The sequence below is a fragment of the Castor canadensis genome, chromosome 15, assembly GCF_047511655.1.
Source record: "Castor canadensis chromosome 15, mCasCan1.hap1v2, whole genome shotgun sequence".
NCBI classification, from domain to species: Eukaryota; Metazoa; Chordata; class Mammalia; order Rodentia; family Castoridae; genus Castor; species Castor canadensis.
This window is the reverse complement of record NC_133400.1, coordinates 3,125,219-3,144,555: the sequence shown is the minus strand read 5'-3', so window position 1 is coordinate 3,144,555 and position 19,337 is coordinate 3,125,219. Positions and strand designations below refer to the sequence as shown.

The following is a 19,337-nucleotide window of genomic DNA, read 5'->3' as shown; positions in this document are numbered from 1 at the left end:
GTGTTAAGGGGAAGGAGGAGAGGACCCTATCGAGTTTGAGTCAAGGCCCTGCACATGCACAGACTGGGCTGCTGCACTGGAACAGCGTGGTCTAGCTGTCAGTTTGGCCTTACTGCACCTCCCAAGAGATGGAGCTTGGGGAATGAAGTTAAAGCAGGAACATTTGAAAGCCGGCTTTCCCCAGCACCTATCTGGATGCTTTTGGATGTCATTTGGGAGTTGACTGACGGGCCAGGTGATCTGTCTTACATCCCTGGGCAGGTGAGCGATGGATAAGAAGCTAGAGGCCAGGGCTTTGCTTCTTCCCTATCTTTTCCTGTCTCCACAACAACCTTCACCCATGCCCTACACATGCCCCACCTCACTACATCACTGCTCTGTGGAAGGAAGCCCTGAGGTTGGGTGACATAAGCCTTAACGTGGGAAGCAGAACCCGGCTTTGCTGTAGGTCATGGGGAGCTTAACCCTTAACCTTGTTAAGCCAAAAGTGAGCCAGATAGTCTCCTTGGGGACTTGAGACACAGGGGTAATTCTTTCATGACCATTTGCCCTTTGCTGTCCTCTCCCCTCACAGTGAGATCATGGGCTCTACATTAGCTACTGAACTTGGAGAGAGTTGGAATTTGACTGTTGGTTTCTACTCCACCAACATCCTCCTTATTCAATGTCCCCTATGAAAGACTCACTTTGCATTACTGAAAGGATTCCAGTAGGCTTCTAGGGATCTTTAGACAAGTGTTCCTGCTGTAAGTAAGATGCAAGATGAGATCAGAGTTTGGCAAACAGTGGCTTGTGGGCCAGTCCAGCCTGTCACCTGCTTTGAAAGTAACCACAACACCATGCCTGCTCATTAACATTATTCTTTATCACTGCTTTTGCACACAGGCAAATAGTTGTGACAGAGACTTGTGACCTGAAAAATACAGGACATTTACCATCTGCTCCTGTACAAGTAAAGGACTAGATGGTTATTCAAATTTATTTCATCAGGTGATTTTGGGGTCTGCACTGTTGATTAATAATTTTCATATCTATGATATGATATAGACTGAACTGAAAGAGATCATTTTTCTCTTAAAATTATTTAAAAATATTAGTTACCATTAAGTTGTTCTGTTCCCATGAGAATGGTAAAAGTATACATAAAGCAAGGATGACCCTCATGCAGAAGGTGTCCCCCACAGTCACAAAACACTACTGATGCAACAACCACAGGACTGGAACCCTAAGAACTTATGAAAGCTGACTGCATAAGTATGTTTTTTAATTTTTTGCAATATTATCTGGGTTGAGTTAAAGCAGTTAAAAATTAAAAATAAAATTAAAATAATGAGGAGGCACACTAGGAAATACAACTGGAAGGCCCTTTTCCCCAGTCCTTTACAAGAAAATCTATTACAGCCTCTTAGTGTCTTAGAATCAGAAAGTTTAAAATTGGCTTATTTGAATTATTGATATAAATTAACCACAGATATTCTCTAAAAATGACACACTGAAGGGTAATACCTACTACTGATTCAGTATTTACTGAGTATGTGTTTTACCTACTTAACCACAAGAACATATGCAAATTACTTAAGTGACTATAAAACTGACAGAATCTGAAGCAAATCTCCAAAGATGAGTGACAGTCCACAGAAGCTAAACATTTAGCATTACACGCTGAGAAGCAAGTCTATAAAGTCTTCAAAACTCCTACCAGAATCAGCCAGCAGAGGCAGGAAGGACGACTGCCAACAGGGATCTTGTTTAATGCAAGTCACTAACTAGACTCAGAAAGTGAACACCCAAAGGACAATGTCTCCATCCCTCCAATTTGTGTTTCAGAAGGACCTTTCCAAATACATTAATGTAAGTATGTCTTTTTTCTATTAAGCACATTTGATTAATGTAAGTATGTCTTAATGATTAAATACATAGAGTAAGAAATAAGAAAACAACGTAATTCTAGAAGACTGGTCATGACTGAATTAAAAACTTGCTGGAAAATATTAAATAATATTAAAATAATATTAATGTGAGTTTCTGTGTTCAATCCCCAGTACTCTCCCCAAATAATAGCAAGTGTTATTTAAAAGTCTTGAGTTCAGCCTTCATCTTACCAGGGGGAAGAGGTGAGAGCATGGAGGAGAACTGTGAGACAGAATGTCCTGAGAAATCGCAGAATTGATGAAGGCATGAGTTTTCAATCCAGGAAGTACAAAGCAGGATAAATAAAAATAAGTTCACAATTAGACACATTGTAGTAAAGCTTTGGAACATCAAAGACAAAGAAAATATCTGGAAAAAAAGCCAGAGAGAAGACATCCCCAGAGGAATGCTAATTAGTGTCACAATGGATGCTCAACAGCAGCTCTGAAGCTGAAGTGACCATGAGAGAATGAAAGAAGAGAAGCACAACTGGGATCTCAAGCTAACTGAACTACCAGTCGAGGGATCAACAAGCAAAGGCATCTCAGACAAGTGGAGGCAGACCACTAGCCGCCTGCATGGAAAGACTGTTTACCGGCTGGACCAGGAATGAGTATCTTCTCCAGTCCCAGCGTGGTCCAGTAGGGACCTGACTCCACCCAGTGCTTTGGAGTCATAAGGTATGTTCAAGAGAACTGCAAGAACAGGCCATGAATGTAGTCACTGGTGAGTGACCCCTGGGGTAGGCAGGGGTTGCTGGATTAGCAGAGAACTCTTGCTGAAGTGAGGTTTTCTTTACCTTCACAAATTTAGAAAACCAAGGGGATCTGCTTGGTTGTTTTATCTCTAAGTGGAAGGGAGAAGCTTTTACAAGAGTAACTTTTTCAGCAAATCCAGCATATCTTTTTTAACCTCTCTTTTCCCCCCTGCAATTGTGACATGTCTACATGAAGTTGGCCACAGGAAGGAAGCCCTGTTGGAGAAGCTATTTTCTGAACATCCCTTTAAACCCAAGATTGCACAATATGCATACACTGAGGTAGAGAGCCCAGGACTTCACGCTGTCAGTGGCAGCTATCATTTGGAAGTCAAATGCTTTCAGGAAGCACTTATGGCTAGTGCACGATACCCTCACGCAGATAACACAGGGAACAATCAAAGACATAATTAAATACTTACTTTGCAGAAAGAGACTTGCAGAACTGGGAGTCTAGTCTGGGAAGTGAGCCTAAAGTGACAGCAACTCCTTGAGATCCATTCTACAATGGGGAAGCTAGGAGTTTAGAGAAGGGCTGGAAACAGAGAGTGACCCAGCCACTGGGAGGTACCAGTGACTAGGACTGCCGCTCTGAAGTGTCCTCTCATTTCAAATGGGCAGCCTAAGGCTAAGGTACCAAAGAATATACAGCCAACATGGAGCTTTGCATAGTGACATACACAATATTTGTGTCTGTTCATGTAGGTGCTGGGGGACCCAACCTCTGTAAGACTGCATGGAATTTGCATGAAGGCCTTCTGCACTCAACAGTGCTAGTCATTTAGGATATAGGCAAGATGAAACCACCTTCACTCCTTGCTCACAGGTTTCCTATCTGTGAGGATTTAACTTGACATAACTACAGCCATCTTGGTTGTTCTCACATGGCAGCCATGACAGGCTTTCCTGTTACCCCATTTTCAAGAGGAGAAAGTGGGATTAAACATGACTGGCTAGCTGGGTCTCCATCATGACCTCTCTTCTTGCCCAGGGTCTTACTCTCTTCTCTTGTGGTCTCCCATGGGCCATCTTGGTGCACAGTGAAGGTGCTTGGGGTAGGCAGGACATGGGTGTGAGCACCTGTCTTCAAGCCTCCAGACTGGAACTACCTTGGGTCCCCTTTCTCTGTGGGTACTTGAGAGTCTGGAAAGCTTGTTCTGAGGGAGGATGTGGGAATTCTTGGGTACTGAGGAAGCTGGACCTATTGCTAGGCAGATACGTTTACTATAGGGGCTGAGTGGTGGTCCCAAGATGACCCCATCCTTACCCCTCAACTTGCACATGTGGCCTTGCTTGGAAAAATGATCTTTGTATATGTAACTAAGGATCATGAAGTGAGATCATCCTGGATGACCTGGTTGGGCCCTAAACGCAATGGCAAATTTCTTGTAAGACCAAGAGAAGGCAGAGGCCATGTGAAGCAGAGGCAAAGACTGGAGAGCTGTAGCCATGGGCTGAGGAAAAGCTGCAGCCACCAGACTCTGGAAGAGGCAGGAATGCTCTTCCCTTAAGGCTCTCAGAGGGAGCTGACACCTTGATTTTGGACTCTGGGCCTCCAGATGGAGAATAAATTTGTTGTTTACATGTCCCAGTTCATAGCACTTTGTTACAGTAGTCCCAGCATACTGATACTGGGATCCCAGAGGAAAGCACGGCTTGGCTCCTGTGTTCACAGACATCTTTGTGCAGTGGAGTGTCACCACCATGGCAAGGATAGAATGTTCTCATCTCCACTGCAGCCTTGGTAGAGTGTGGGCCTGTGTTTTTCAGTCCTAGAACAGTGAAGGTTGGGTCTTCCCTTACCCTGGTGGTCTCCATATGGTTGTCACCACTGGAAACTTGATAGTTTTTTGGTGTGGGATGAGTCTGGCACACAGCAGTGTTCAGGGACCTTCCTATCATGTCCTCTTCCCCATCTCTGGGGATTTCAGGCTTTTAGGAACCACAATGAAGCTTTTCCCCAGAAGGAAACCAGAGCCCACTGGGACTATTAAGTGTGTGACTACCCAAATGTCAGTGTGGACTCCTCTGGGGAGGAGAATATATGCCCTTTGGTGAGAAGACATCTAGAATGCCTCGGGACTCAAGCTGAGCCAATCTAGACCTTTCTGCTAGAACTCTTGGGAAAGATGTTCTCTTTCTACTAAGGAAGCTCAGTGGCAGATGACTGATCTGCCTGAGCTTCCAGACAGCTTTTCTGAAGAGAAAAGCACTTATCTAAGAGGTGGAGGAGACACTGACCCTTTATGTCATTATTTGTGATCCCGGTTCCAGTCATGCCTGAAATTTCCCCAAACCCCCTGAGCTTTCCAGTTACATAAGTCCATAAATTCTCTTTGTCAGGCTACTTTCAATGTCACCTATAAAGGAAAGTCTCTCAACTAACATCCATTCTATGTAGTGACTTTCCCTAGGAACAGAACTTCAAGGAGTCATGTCTTGTCACCCCCATGGCACTGTGCATGCGCCCTGCATACTGGCTAAGGTCTTAAGCAGCTGTAACCTTCCTCTTAACAGGTCCCATTGCTCATCCTCTTCCTACCCAAAGCAGACCTCCAACTTCTTCAAACACTGTGGGCTATCCTCCTAACCTTTGCCTGTTCAGCTTTGCTCAACCTTTGTAGCCCATTTCTGCATTAGTTGCTTTTCATTTCTGTGACAAAATATCCAAGAAAACAATTTAAGGGAGGAAGGATTTCTTCTGGCTCACAGTTTCCGAGGTGTCACTCCATGGTACTTGGCTCTGTCGCTTTCGGGCCTGTGTGTGGTAAATCAGAGCATCATGGCAGGGAGTGTGTGGTGGAGCCGAGTGGCTCAGGTAAGGAAGGAGGAGTCACAGGGAGAGGCACGGGACAAGACATATCCCTAATGATATGCCCCACTGACCTACTTCCTCTATCAGGCCCTACCTCCTAATAGTCCATTTGATATGAACTCATCAATGGATTAATCCACTGATGAAGTCAGTGCCTTCAGGATCCAATTAACTCTCGATAGTGTCATCAGCTGGGGACCAACCTTTCAACACAGGAGCCTTTGTGGGGGACGGGTCATATTCAGACCACCACAACTTTTATGTTACACTGTGCACTTCAGTATGGACCATGAGCAACTTGAGAGTACTCACTCTTAAGTCATTCTAGAGCCTACCTGCAGCCTGACTTGTAGAGCATGGGGACTCAGAATCTTTTGTGGTTAAATTTTTTACTGTTATTTATTGCTTAGCTCCTCATGGCATTGATCTATTATGACATATCCCAAGAAGTATGAAGTGTGGCTCATTAAACCTAGAACAATTATACATGGACACTTACCTGTTTCCAAACTTCATCTTCTCTTGTGGGCCCTGCAGTTACAACTGATAGAAGGTGGAGTCTCAGATAGACAAACTGCTCTTGTTTGTAGGGCTTGGGAGATCTTTTGTGCTCCTTTCACTTCCAGATTTTTCTGTTCCACAGACTGAGAAGTTCTTGCTGATCTCTTGCTAGGAATTGGAAGACATTTCTTCTCAATCATCAATATGCTTTCTATTTGTGTGTCATTTGGCACCTAGTTAGTACATGTTGCCTTGTAATACTATCTTATTTTCCTTTTTTGTCTTTTTCATTCAAGGAGTGGACTGGAGCAGAAGACATCCCCTATCAGTTTCCTGTGGCTGATGTAACAAACGACCACAAACACAGTGGCTTAAAACAGCCCACACTTATTATCTCACAATTCTGGGGGTCAGAATTCCAGCATGGGTCTCACTGGGCTAACATCAAGGGCAGCTCTGAGGTTGAACCTGTTTCCTTGCCTTTTCTGGCTCCCAAGAAGCTCCTGCATTCCTTGATTCATGGCCCCTTCTCGCCAAGTGTAAGCCAGCAACATAACAGCTTCACAACTTTCTCTCTGAATCTGCTGCCATTGCCACATCTCTTTCTCTGAAGTGGACCTCCCTGCTCATAAGGACTCTGTGATGACAACAACTCTACTGGGATATTCTAGGATATTCTCCTTATCTCAGGATTGCCTCTGTCTCTATTTCCCTCTTCCCTTGCCCCTTGTCTTTTTCCCTCATAGGAGCTATACAACTTGCCGTCCTGTGTGTACATGGTTCACACTTAGCCCCTCCACTTCTCTGCTCTCCACTGTACTCTCAGTAGTGAATGATGAATTGTCCTCAAACTGAAAATCTCTCCTTTGATCCATTCCTTCCACTTGCCAGCAATTGCATGCATTTATCCAGTGAGAGGAAGGGACGCTGATGTCATATTCTAACCCTAGGGACTTTCCAGCCCCAACCCCCCTCAGGTAACACACTTACGTGGCTTTTTTACATGACACTGGGCTGTGGGAAGGGCCAGGGCAGCTGAGCTGGTGCAACAGCATCTCTGGGATGGGGAAAGAACTCTTTGGGAAGATCCTGTTTCCAGGGGAACCGCTGGCCCCATAGCTGAGTTGCTTGCTCCTTTCTTTCTGGTTTTCTTAGTGAAAAAGTAACATGATCAAGGGGGTGCTGGAGGCTTGAGATGAGAGAAGAATGTATGAGGTAGCTGCTTAGAAGACAGGAACAGCATAGAGAAAGGTGTCCAGTTGCTAGCTGCAGGAAGGCTTACTGGGGAGTGGTGGTCATGAAGAACAAGGAGGTCCCCCGGCCTGCCCAACTGGTGGCCCTGGTGTGGAAAAGGCAGAGAGGCTTTTCTCCAGGCTTGGTATTTGCCAGGCTGGAAAGATAGCAGGAAGAAAGTCTTTTTCCTTTTCTGCAGAGTAGGTGGGACCTACCCTGAAGACTGAGGGTGGCTTCTTTGGAGGTGAACACATAGAACATTCAGAACATTCTCAAGGGAACCTATATTAAGCTGCAATGTGCTTTCCTTCAAGGTTGCCCTCAACTTTAATAGGACCTCATGTAGCATGTGGGAGGAGGTGCTGGCAGGACGGAGTGGGCATGAATGACTTCCCTGAGGTTTTTTGCCTGAGACCCAATCCCCTACTAGGGCCCACTGTCTGAGCACACCATTGGGTTCTAGTGACACATCCCTGTTTGTTGCATGAGCAGCTACCATGTGCCGAACAGATGGGGACTCCTGGGAGTACAGGTCCTCAAGAGACTTAACCGCTTGGTTTTAACAGGTCCACTGAGACAGGAACACAGCAATAAGTGACATTTAATAAGCTCGAGTTATTTCCCATTGAGGCCTAGAGATTCTGACCAGTTCTTGTTTGGCCTTTCCTCTGAAGACAGGCAGTGGGGAAGATCTAGGGACGAAGAGGTTTGGAAACCAAGTTTCTGCCTGTGCTGCAAGCTGCTTCTGACAGGTGTGGCCTCAGCTTTTGTTCGTGGGCTGCTTTTGTGACTCAAGCAGCCAGAGGGACTTCCTCAGTTCCCTGCCATGGCAGGTCCTGGTGATGGGAAGTGGTACTTAGTGTTGGATCCTTCCTATCAGTCTCTCTTGCATCCCACTGCTCTGAGTTGGAAAGCCCTGTGAGGAATTTCTGGTGCTTTGGACTTTTGCCTTTCAGACTTCACAGGGTACTTGGGGAGTGGTGGGTGTCTTGGAAGGTCCTCCAGCTAGTGCTGAAGACACTTAGGCAGATGCAGAGTAGGCAGGTGGCAGGCCAGATTGCCACTCTCTGATGACTGTTTTTCCTCAGGACCCTGTGTTGGGGGTAGTTCCACCAGGAACAGCTCATATCTGCCACCATTAAGAGAGGCTTTTTCCTCTGGGTCCCTAATGGAGGATCTGTGGGCTCCAAATCTGTTGGTAACTGCTCTTTGAAGATAGGTCTGAAGGCTGGGGAGCGGAAGAGGGAGTGGAAGAGATTTAAATTAGACTGAATGAAAAAGAAACATGAATCAGAGGGTCTTAATGGGAATGACTTTTATTTCATGGGTACACTTGCCAATGTCTGGAGACATTTCTAGTTCTGTCATAACTGCGGGCTGCTGCTGGCATCTAGTGGGTTGAAGATATTCTACAGTAGATAGGGCAGTTCTCACCACAAAGAATGATCCAACCCCAAATGTCAACAGTGCTAGGGCAGAGCAGTCCTGATGTAACTCCAAGGGCTGACTAAGGTTGTAAGAACAAGGGTGTCAAGCTCTACTGGAAGAATCCTCATTTGGCTTATAATTTCTCCAGTGGAAAAGCTCCATTTTTAATTTTCTTGAGCTGTAACTAGTGGTTCAAGGACACCTAGGAATGAGGACTCATTGACTGTGGGCATTTGCGAGAAGAGCAAAGATGTCCTGAAAAATTTTGAGGTGACAGACGCGCAGTGGTGGCAACAACTTCTCCTTGTTAAGTCTGGGCAGTAGAGTGGTTCTCATCTGGGGTGAGCAATTGGGGGAAGGTGGCAGACACTAAGCTATTTCCAGGGAAGCTGAGATCTGAGTTGGGCACCTGCCTATGATGATATTCTTTTCCCACCCATGATGCATGCCACTGATAGGGAACACTTCTCTCTTCAAAGTTGCCCTTGATGAAAACTTCATTTAGGTACCACCAGAAAGCAAAGGATCCACAAAAATGTACACAGATGACTGGGCTACAGATCTGGGATGCCCACTGGAGAACACAGCTTGGAAAGTACATGCTGACATGATGGCTGAGAGCAATGCCCTTTTGAGCACATGATCATAGCCTTCTCTAATAAGAAGAGAAACCAAGAGTCTCAGCTGATGTCCTGTAAGAGCCACCATGGTCAAAACAGGGGTGTGGGAGGCTTTAGGAAAACTCTGAAAATTCTGCAGAATGTTTTGCTTTCACTCACTTAGATTTAGAATTCTCTGGCAAAATGAGACTGAAACCTTACTTCCCCACTAATCAGTGGTGTCTCCTGGTGATCACAGTCTATGGACTTGCCTTGGGTTATGGACTTGTCTGTGGCTTCCACACAGGATGCTTCAGGATGTCAGCTTATGTATGATAAAATCCATTGATCTAAGGTGTGCAATCTGGTGAGTTTTGATAAATGTGTAGAGTTGCATAACCACTGAGTCACGACATAGAACATTTTCATCATCGCAAAACTTTCCTTATATCCCTTTGTGATTAATCCCTCCCTCCAGACCTGCTCCCTGGCAACCTCTGACCTGCTGTCTGCCATTCTCGTTGGGCCTTTTAAATAACTGCAGGTAAATGGAATTTTATAGTATGTGGCCTTCTAGGTCCAGCTTTTAAAACTTAATATGATGTTTTTAAGGATAATCTGTATTATTATTTGTAAGCTGGTTTCTTTTATTGCTCTACAATTTGATTAGCTATTCCACCAGTTGGTGGACATTTGGGTTCTGTCCTGTTCCTGGCATCCATGAGTAAAGCAGCTACAAACATTTGTTTATAGGTATTAATACACTGTTTTCTGGGGCTTTTGTTTGTCTGCTGGGTAAATACTTAAGTGGAGATTCTGGGTCACATGGTAAGTTTAGCTTTCAAGGAACTGAAAAGCTGTTTTCCAAGCTGGCTGCACCATTTTGCACTCCCACCAGCACAGTATGGGAATTCACATCCTCACCAGCCCTCGGTTTTGCCAGTTTTAAGTTTTAACTATTTTAGTGACCATGTATTAGTGTCACTTTGTGGTTTTAATTTCTATATGCCTAATGGACAATGATGTTTTTATGTGCTTATTTGCTATTGATGTATCTACTTTGGTTTAAAAAAGTTTTTTTTTTTTTTTTTTTTTTTTTTGATACAGGGAGAAACCTGTCTCAGGCTACTCTTGAACCTGCTATTCACCTGCCTTAGCTCCAAAGTCTTGGGCTTACAAATATGAACCATCATGCCTAGTGGTATAGTTATTTTTTGAAGTGTCTGTTCATTTAAAATCTGATAATTTTAAAACCGGGTTCTTTTTCTTTTCTTTATTGAGTTGCAAAGTGCTTTATATGTTCTGCAAACTAGTCCTTGTCAGATATATATTTTGCAAAATGTTTTTGTGGATTGCCTTTTCATTTTCTAAAAGTGTCAAATGAAAAGGAATTTTTTTTTTTTTTGGCAGCACTGGAGTTTGAACTCATGGCCTCACACTTGCTAGGCAGGTGCTCTTACCATTTGAGTCACTACCAGCCCTGAAGAGCAAAATTTTAATGATGTCCAATTTATTAAGTAGTTCTTTTACAGTTTATGTTCCATTTAAGCAGTTTGCTTAATCCAGTCATGTAAATTTTCTATTGTTCTAGATGTTTTATAGTTCTAGCTCTAAAATCTGTCTCAGGCCTATTTTGAGTTAATTTTCATGTATGACAGAGCATTATGGTTTGTTGTGTCTAGCATCATTCACTGAAATGCTGATCCTTCCCTCACTGAATTATCTTGGCAGAAGGTTCACTGGCCGTGTATATGATGGTCTATTTCCAGACTCTGATTTTACCTGAAAAGATATACTTTATTATTTTTGGGAAACAGCACCAAATGCATCTGAAAAGACAATGTAATAACGTAAAAAGAGTACTTACTCTTTCTACCTGAAAACCACATTTCTAAACTTGCATATTCCATTTAGCCTATGATATGCATAGAAAAATATAGGTGTTCTCACACTGTGTTGTTTTTCACAGATGATGTATTCATGACATAATTATGTAGCAGTGTGGGCGCCATGGCTTTCCACACTTTGTATTCCCAACACCATTGGAAAAGTATAGGGGTATGGGGGCATTGATGCTTTGACTTTGTTATAAAGTACTTTAAAAAAACCACTAACTTCTATACAGTAGAACATCATCATCCATAAAAGAAAGGCTATTTTGGCTTCCCAGACTATAAAGGAAACCCCAGTCTGACTTTGCTAAACCATGGTTCTAAACAGGCACTCTTACCACTTGAGCAATCTGCCAGCCCATCAAACCATGGTTCTAGAACTGCCCTTCAAAACCCATGGAAAGGGGGCTAGCAGGTAGCTCAGTGGTAGGGTACTTACCCTACCTGGGCTTGATCCTGGGCACTGAAAAACAAGCAAAAACCCCCAAAGAAAAAACCATGGAAAGGATCACACAGTCTCAGGAGGAAACACGGGTTCTGTCATTTTCTTCACTAAACTGTTTGCTCTGAGGTTTCATGTCCTCTCTGAGCTTTAATTAAGCCTATTTCTAAAGTGAAATTGTTGTTTACGATTTGTAAATGGCACTTTTCCCGGCCCTGGCCGCCAGGGTGTTCACAAGTCTGAGCGCAGCTCACTCTGATCTGTCATGGAGCCTTGGGGCTCTCCCTGGGGATCCACTTCACCAACTGGTCTGGTGATAGTGGAGCCACTGGCCGGGATCCCTTCCATTGCACGTGCTGGCCACAGTTTTTCCTGTGGCCTTCCCTTGCGTCCACTTTCTCAAGTGTTGCCTGGTTCCATCCCGGGTCTTGGCACCAAATGTTGGAAATATAGGCCCCAAAGTGACCACGTGGAGAGGAGTGATCTGGCCAAGAGATTCTTTATTGCCGGGTGGGAGAGGGAGAGAGCAGAGAGAGCCAAGAGAGAGAGGGAGAGAGAGAGAGAGAGAGAAAGAGAAAGAGGGGCAGGGGCTTAAATACCCCTCAGTGGGACTCAGCATGGTCTGATGGGTTAGGATCTTATGGTTCGTGCTGATTGGAGGTTGGGGCAGAAGGAGGGTTCAAGCTAGACTTGAGGCAGGACCGCGACCCTGGGAGACAGAAGCTTAAGGGTGCAGTAAGAACCGAAACCCATCGGCGCCATTACTGCCAACATCAAGCACATACCTTGAAGCTCCCTCTTCCTGGGCGTCTTTCAAATCTTGTCCAGGTGCCTCAGGAAGGCTCGGCCTCCCCATTTTCATTTTGCTTGAGGAGCCAGGGCGCCCAGACCCCCTCAGCAGGGGAGGGGCGGCCAGAGGCCCAAGGCTTTTGAACGTGCTCTGTAAGGTCAGAGGTCACGTGCTTCACCATCTTGAAGGATGGTTGGTGGGAACGGTACAGGGGCGCCCCGGTGATGCCCCACCGTGTCACAATACGGCGGAGAACAGCCCGTGAGTGGAGACCACGCAGGGAGCCGGAGAGGCGGGGAGGAAGCCAGCTCAGGAAATCTCGCGAGAATGAGAAGGCTGACACTCTCGCGAGAAAAGCATTGGCTCCCTCTAGATGACCCAATCGCCTCCCCAGAGGCCCCGCCTCTTAAAGGGGCCCTACCCCCTCTCCACACGGTCACTGGGGGACCTAGCTTCCTGAAAGATTGTTTGTTGTTGTTGTGGTTGTTGTTGTTTTTAACTAAAAAACAACTGCAGTGGATAATTTGGGAGTGTGACTTGAGATTATGAGTCTCCTGCTTTTGAATACAGTTTCTGTAGAATAGATTTTCTGGACTTAAATCCATGTGGCAACACACCATACATTCAAGAAATTCTTTTATAAATATCTGTATCATTCTCTGAAAGCCAGTTAATTCATTGCATGTCAAATATTAGATTGATAGCTGTTACAAAATACAGTGATACAGTTCTTTTTTTTTTTTTTTTTTTCTTTTTGCAGTGTTGGGGACAGACCCAAGGCTTCACACATACAAACCCCCCAGCCTCAAACCATAATTAATGTTTTTGAGACAGGGTCTTGCTGTGTTTTTGAGACAGGCTGGTCTTGAGCTCCTGGGCTCAAGCCACTGTACTTCTTCAGCCTCCCAAGTAGCTGTGATTGTAGGTGAGGGCCACCATGCCTGGCTTTTCCCACTTCAGTTTCTGAATGTTGAAATTGAATTGATGTGGTCTCAGGTTAGGAGAGAGAATTTCCTAAAGATTTTAAACTCTTAAACAATAAACTGATCAGTGAGACAGCAATTCAAAGAGGCTGTCCAGGTGTTACTGAGGGGAGAAGGACAGACTAGGAAGTCATGTTAGGTCACCCCTGTGGCCCTTCCCTCATGGAGATGGTACGATTTCATGTTCTTGAATCTCCTGGAAATGCTTCTCAGTTTTCTTGCTCTGATGGCTGAACCCCCATGTCAGCAGCCCCATCTAGCTGAAGAAACGTGCAAAGTGAGAACAGGAGGCATCCTGAGTCTTCAGTTTGCTCTTCTGACTTAAGGGGATTGGTCTGCCCATGGGACAGAACTGGGACAGTGCTTTTGTAGCTTATAACTTTGTCAGCCTCAGTCCCCCTATGCTGCCAAGACATGCTGGCCTTTCTTTTCCTAAGGCCTTCTTGTCTTTGGGGAGGCCAAGGGGATGTGGGGCTGGCTCCCATGCCCTGTTCCTTTTCCTTTCTTCATCTTGACAACCCTTCCAGCAGTTTGTGCTACAATTCTTTCCTGACACCAACACTCCTCACCTCATCCTTGATGGCCAGGTGGGAACAAGCTAGTGTGACCTTGGAGCTTGGAGTTTTATGTAAAATCCAGGAAATGCTTTTGGCCTTTGAGTGGACACGTCTGGGGTCATGATTACAATCTAGGTAAAAACTGTACGGGATCAGATCGTGCCCGCTGGGTAGCTTGTTTGCTTCTGTTTCAAGTGTTAATCTCACCAAGCCACTCATTGTTGATAAATGGGAAACTGTTGTGAAATATATAAACATACAGGTCCCAATCTTCTTTTTTAGATTATCATATTATTGTTGTGCTGGGGGTACATTGTGACATTTGCAGAAGTTCTTACATCAGTTACATTCATGTCCTTCCAATCTTCTGTTGGGTTAGGAAAAAATGAAGCTTGAGAGTAACAAGCTTCACAGCAGTTTTAGCTCTTACATGTGGGTGAAACTCAGAAAATAAAAGTAAGATTCTTTACCATTGTTTTCGAAGTGTTAGTCATCATACTTAGAAAGGGGAAGTCTGACGCATAGACAGTGGAAAGCAGTCTTGGCTGCTGGGTGATGTAAGCATGTCTCATCTTAATAACTAATATTAAAACAATAAGGAATGTCCACGAAGGTCATTTATAGAACAAGTGTTTCCTTTAAGCCAATAAAGATAGCTTGAACATTGTAATGGAATGATTTCATTAGCAGTAGCAATAAAACACAAAAACATAACAAAACAAATCAATGAAAAAACAAAACAACTGGGAAAAAATTTCCCAAAATATGTGCAGGACTGAAAGTAATCATGTTGAAGACACTCTGTACAGGAGATGACTTGTTCTTGGGAAGGAAGACTTCCTACTGAAAATACACCCATTTTCCGTAAATTCTCTATAAAGTCAATGCAGTTTCAAGCAAATTACCAATGGGCTTTTACTTTTAAAAACATTCTGTCTCGGTGGTCTGTTCTCAGGAGCGCTGTGGTTGTTGCCGGGGACTTTGCCTCGTGCGATTGAAGAATGAAAGTCAAGGGCAGCAGGGTGAGCAGAAGAGCAAAGTTTTATGTAAGCAGAGAGGAAGAGGAGTAGAAAAGCTCCCATGTACGTGGAGGGGCCTCAGAAAGGCTGAGCCCTCGAGGCCCGTTGTCTAGTGGCTTTTAAAGGGAAGCTGTTGTCTCGGTGCCATTGGTCCATTCAGGTGATGACATCTGTGCCAGCCACGGACATCACAGGGACACTATACATGCCCCTCTTTCCTTCCCACTGACCCTGAGGTCATTGTGCTGCTCACATGCCTTTAGCAGTTTCAAGGCTTGAGCGAGCGGTTTCAAGGTTTCCCACTCCCTGCACCTGTTGTCTTAACTCCCAGACTTGCAGCAGTTTCGGGGTCCCTTCCATTCTGTTTGTCTCAAGGCCTCTCAGCCTCTCCACCAAGGGCCCCCGCCCTAGTCTTCCTGCTCAGTCTCTACCTCCTAACTTCCAGTGTCTATCTAAAGTTTATCTCTAAGACAACACACAGGAAGATGGCTGTGAAGTGTGTGTGCGTGTGTGGGGGGTACAAAATTTTATTTATTTATGTATTTGCTTATTTATTTATTTTTGGTGGGATTGGGGTTTGAATTAAGGTCTTTGTGGTTACAAAGCAGGCACTCTACTGCTTGAACCACAGCTCCATTTTGCTCTGGTTATTTTGGAGATGGGGTCTCAGGAACTATTTGCCTAGGCTAACCTAGAGTCACAATCCTCCCAACCTCAGTTTCCCAAGCAGTTAGGATTATAGGAGTGAGCCACAGGTGCCTGGCTCAAAATTTATTTTTAAAATTATGTGCAGTAAAATTCTGCAAAATGTATGGAGCCTTATGACCCCCAGGACACAGGATAGGTCATGCTCCAGTCCCCCAAGCTGCGTCCTTATAATCAGGACCCCCTCACCTTAATCCATAGCAGTCATGGATCTGTGCTGCCCCTCCATCACTTTGCCATTTCTTTTGTTGTTTTAAGAAAAGCAGTTTTATTAGGAAGATGAAAATGACCATATGCTAATGTGAACAACTAGGTCATTGTCTAAGGAAAGGTCTGAAAATTCCCTCCAGGACATGGCTGCATTTATATGCAACTTTTTCTTTCTTTAGACCTCTAACTGCAGCCTGACCGTGAGCAGACATGACTCAGTTTCCCTCAAATCCATGGGCTCCAGACAAAACAGCCGATCTTTGAAGCAACAAATATGTATTGGCAATAGGACATGGAAAAGGACAAAACTGTGGGTGATAGTTTCCTTATACATGGTGTCCCCACCATCTCTGCTGTTTTGCTATTTCAGGAACGTCTCTATGGCTGTATCACTTTTTGTTTATCTGCTCACCCACTGAAAGATGGTTGTTTCTGATTTTTAGAGATTGGGAATAAAGAGGCTAAGAGCACTGCCTACAAGGTTTTGAGTGAGCATGTCTTCAGTATTCTGGGCGGGGGCATCTTTGGTCTTATTCTCAGACAGAAGGGGAAAGCATCCAGATTGCCAGCATTAAGTGCACGCCTAGATGCAGGATTTCAGTAGCTGTCCTTTACCAGGTTAGAGAAATTTCCTAATTTTCTGAGAGTGTGTGTTTTTTAGTCATGAATGGTTGTTAGGTTCGTCAAATGCACTTTCGTGTCTGAGACAACGTATGTTCTTTATTTTCTAGTGTGTTAACATGGTGGACTACATTGGTTGGTTTTCTAGTTCTCACCGACTTTCCTTCCAGAGGTGAACTCCACCTGACAACGATGTCTGACTCTGCTCCTAGCTTGAACTTGCTGACATTTTGATGAGGACTTTTGTGTCCACGGTCATGAGTGTTGTCATTTGGATATGAAGCATCCCTGAAAAGCTCATATGTTGAAGGCGTGGTCCCCAGCTGGTGGTGTTATCAAGAGGTGACTAGATCACGAGGGTGCTAACCTCACCAATGGGTTGACCCATTGATGGGTTTGTAGCTGACTGGGTTGTTAGGAGGCGGAGCCAGTTGGAGAGAGGGAGTGTCTGGGGACAGCCTTTGAAGGGAGCATATTGTTCCCAGCTCCTTCTCCTTCTCTGTGCTTCCCGCTGCCATGAGGTGAGAAGCTCTCCTTGTCCTCGCCTCTCTACCGTGATGCTGGCTGCATAGAATGACCTAGGAAATGTTCCCTCCTCCCTTAATTTCTGGAAGAAACTATGTAGAATTCCTATTATTCATTGATAAAATGTTTGGTAGAGTTTTCCAGCAAAACCATCTGGGCCTGGAGATTCTTGGGAGATTTTAAATCATAAACTTGACTCCTTTAATAGACACAAGGCTATTTGGGGGCATCTACTTCTTCTTGAGTTTTGGTGGTCTGTGCCTTGAAAGAATTGGCCAATTTTTATCTAAGTTGTCCAGTTTATCACAGAATTGCTTAATATTACTTAGTTATCCTTTTGCCTTCTCTGGGATCTGTATGATAGCCCTTATTTCAGTAATTTCTGTCCTTTCTGTTTTTAAATTTTTTTATTTGAAACTTTAAAAATTGCTTTAATTTAAAAACCCTATAACTTTTAAACTTTTTTTTTATTGTGCTGAGTAGAGATGCATTATGGCATTTACAAAAGTTTTACAATATATCAAATATATGGTACTTGAATTCACCTCTTCCTCCACCATTCTCCTTTATCCCTCCACCTTTCTCTTTTTCTTTTTCTTGTGCCCTTTCTCTTTTTTCCTCCGTGTGGCTAGATGTTTGTCAATTTTCTTGATATTTTTAAAGAACCAGTTTTAGTGACATTGACTTTATCTATTGCTCTTTTGTTTTGAATTCCATTCTTACCCGTTCCATCCTCCTTTCCTTTTGCTTGTTTTGGGTTTAGTTTGCGTGTTTTTCTAGTTCCTAAAGGTGGACGCTTCGATCACTTATTTGAAATGACATTTTCCTTCACAAGCGTTTAATGCCATCAGCTCCCTGGTAAGTACTGTTTTACTTGTGTTCCATAAATGTTGATAAGTTGTATTTTCATTTTCACTCTATTCAGAATGTTTTATAATTTCCCTTGTGACTTGCTTTTTGACCCAGGGGTTATTTAGAAGCCTGTTGTTTAATTCCCAAATATTTGGGGGGATTTTCTAGATAACACTTTGTCACTCATTTCTAGTTTAATTGCATTTTGATTAGAGGACATTGTAGGATTTCATTTATTGTTAAGGTTTGTTATGTAACTCTGGAAATGATCTGCTTTGGTGAAAGTCTATGTGAATTTGAAAAGAAACTTTTCAGCTCTCATTGGATGGAAGGTCCGCAAAAGTTAATTGGGTCAAGTTGCTAGCGTTGTTCAGGTCCTCTACATTTCTGATTTTTTTGTTTGTTTTTTTAAAAAAATTGTTTTATTAGTTATAGAGTGAGGAGTGTTGAAGTCCTCAAGTTTAATTTTAGAATTTGCCTAGTTTTTTGGTGGTACAGTTCCCACCCACTTTTTTTTTTTTTTTAGTCATTTTTCCGATAGAGACTATTGTTTCTGCTCTGGGTTGGTCTGAACTGCAGTCCTCCTTATGCCTCCTGCATAGCTGGGACCACAGGTGCACACCACCACACTTGGCTTACCGGTTGAGATGGGCTCTCACTAATTTTTGCCTAGGCTGGCCTTGAACTGCCATCCTCCTGATCTTTACCTCCTGAGTAGATGGGATTATAGTTGCGAGCCACTGTGCCCAGTTACTTTTTAAATTTCTGTTGCTTATTTCTTATGAATTTTGAAGCCCTGTGTTAGGTGCATGTAAATTCATGATTGCTATATCTCCTTGATGAATTTACCTCATTTCATTATATTTTGTCTGCTTTATCTTTGCTAATTTTCTTTGTTGTGAAGCCTACTTGGTCGGAGATTAGTGTAGTCCTCTAGTCGTCTTTTAAAAGAACCAGCTTTATTGAGATGTAATTCACATACCATACCCATTTAAAGTGTTCAATTCAGCGTTTTCTTAGTATGTTCATAGAGCATGAAAACATCAGCCCAATTAATTCTGGAGCAGTTTTGTGTCCCCAAAGAAGCTGTGTACCCATCAACAACCAGCCTCCACTCTCCCCTACCCACCCTCTTCAAGCACTCAGGGTCCACAAGTACTTTCTGACTCTCTGAATTTGCCTGTTATTAGAGGAAGTCTCACAATTTATATAAAGGAGATTATATTATTTGGTTCCTGGCTTCTGTCACTGAGCATCGTGCATTCAAGGGGCATTCAGTTTATAGCATGAGAAAACACTTCATTGCTTTTTATGGCTGAGTTACATTTTACCATATGGGTATACCATATTTCATTTATCGATCACCAAAATTGTGTGTGTGGATGCATGTTGGGTATGAAATTCTATAAGTGGAATTTGAGTCAAATGATGGTCCATGTTTAACTTTATAAGCAGCTTTCTTTTAATTATTGTTTCATGATATATCTTTCTCCATCC

General features: G+C 43.7%; 1 protein-coding gene across 1 annotated transcript in view; it reads left to right on the top strand.

The window, feature by feature from the left end:
• Positions 1-17,720: 17,720 nt before the first annotated feature.
• The window catches only part of Irf8 (interferon regulatory factor 8), a 47,607-nt gene continuing 45,990 nt past the window's right edge, over positions 17,721-19,337 (top strand). The window contains exon 1 of the mRNA XM_074055523.1: positions 17,721-17,846. The gene's annotated coding sequence lies outside the window, so the exon portion shown is untranslated. The remainder of the gene's footprint in view (positions 17,847-19,337) is intronic.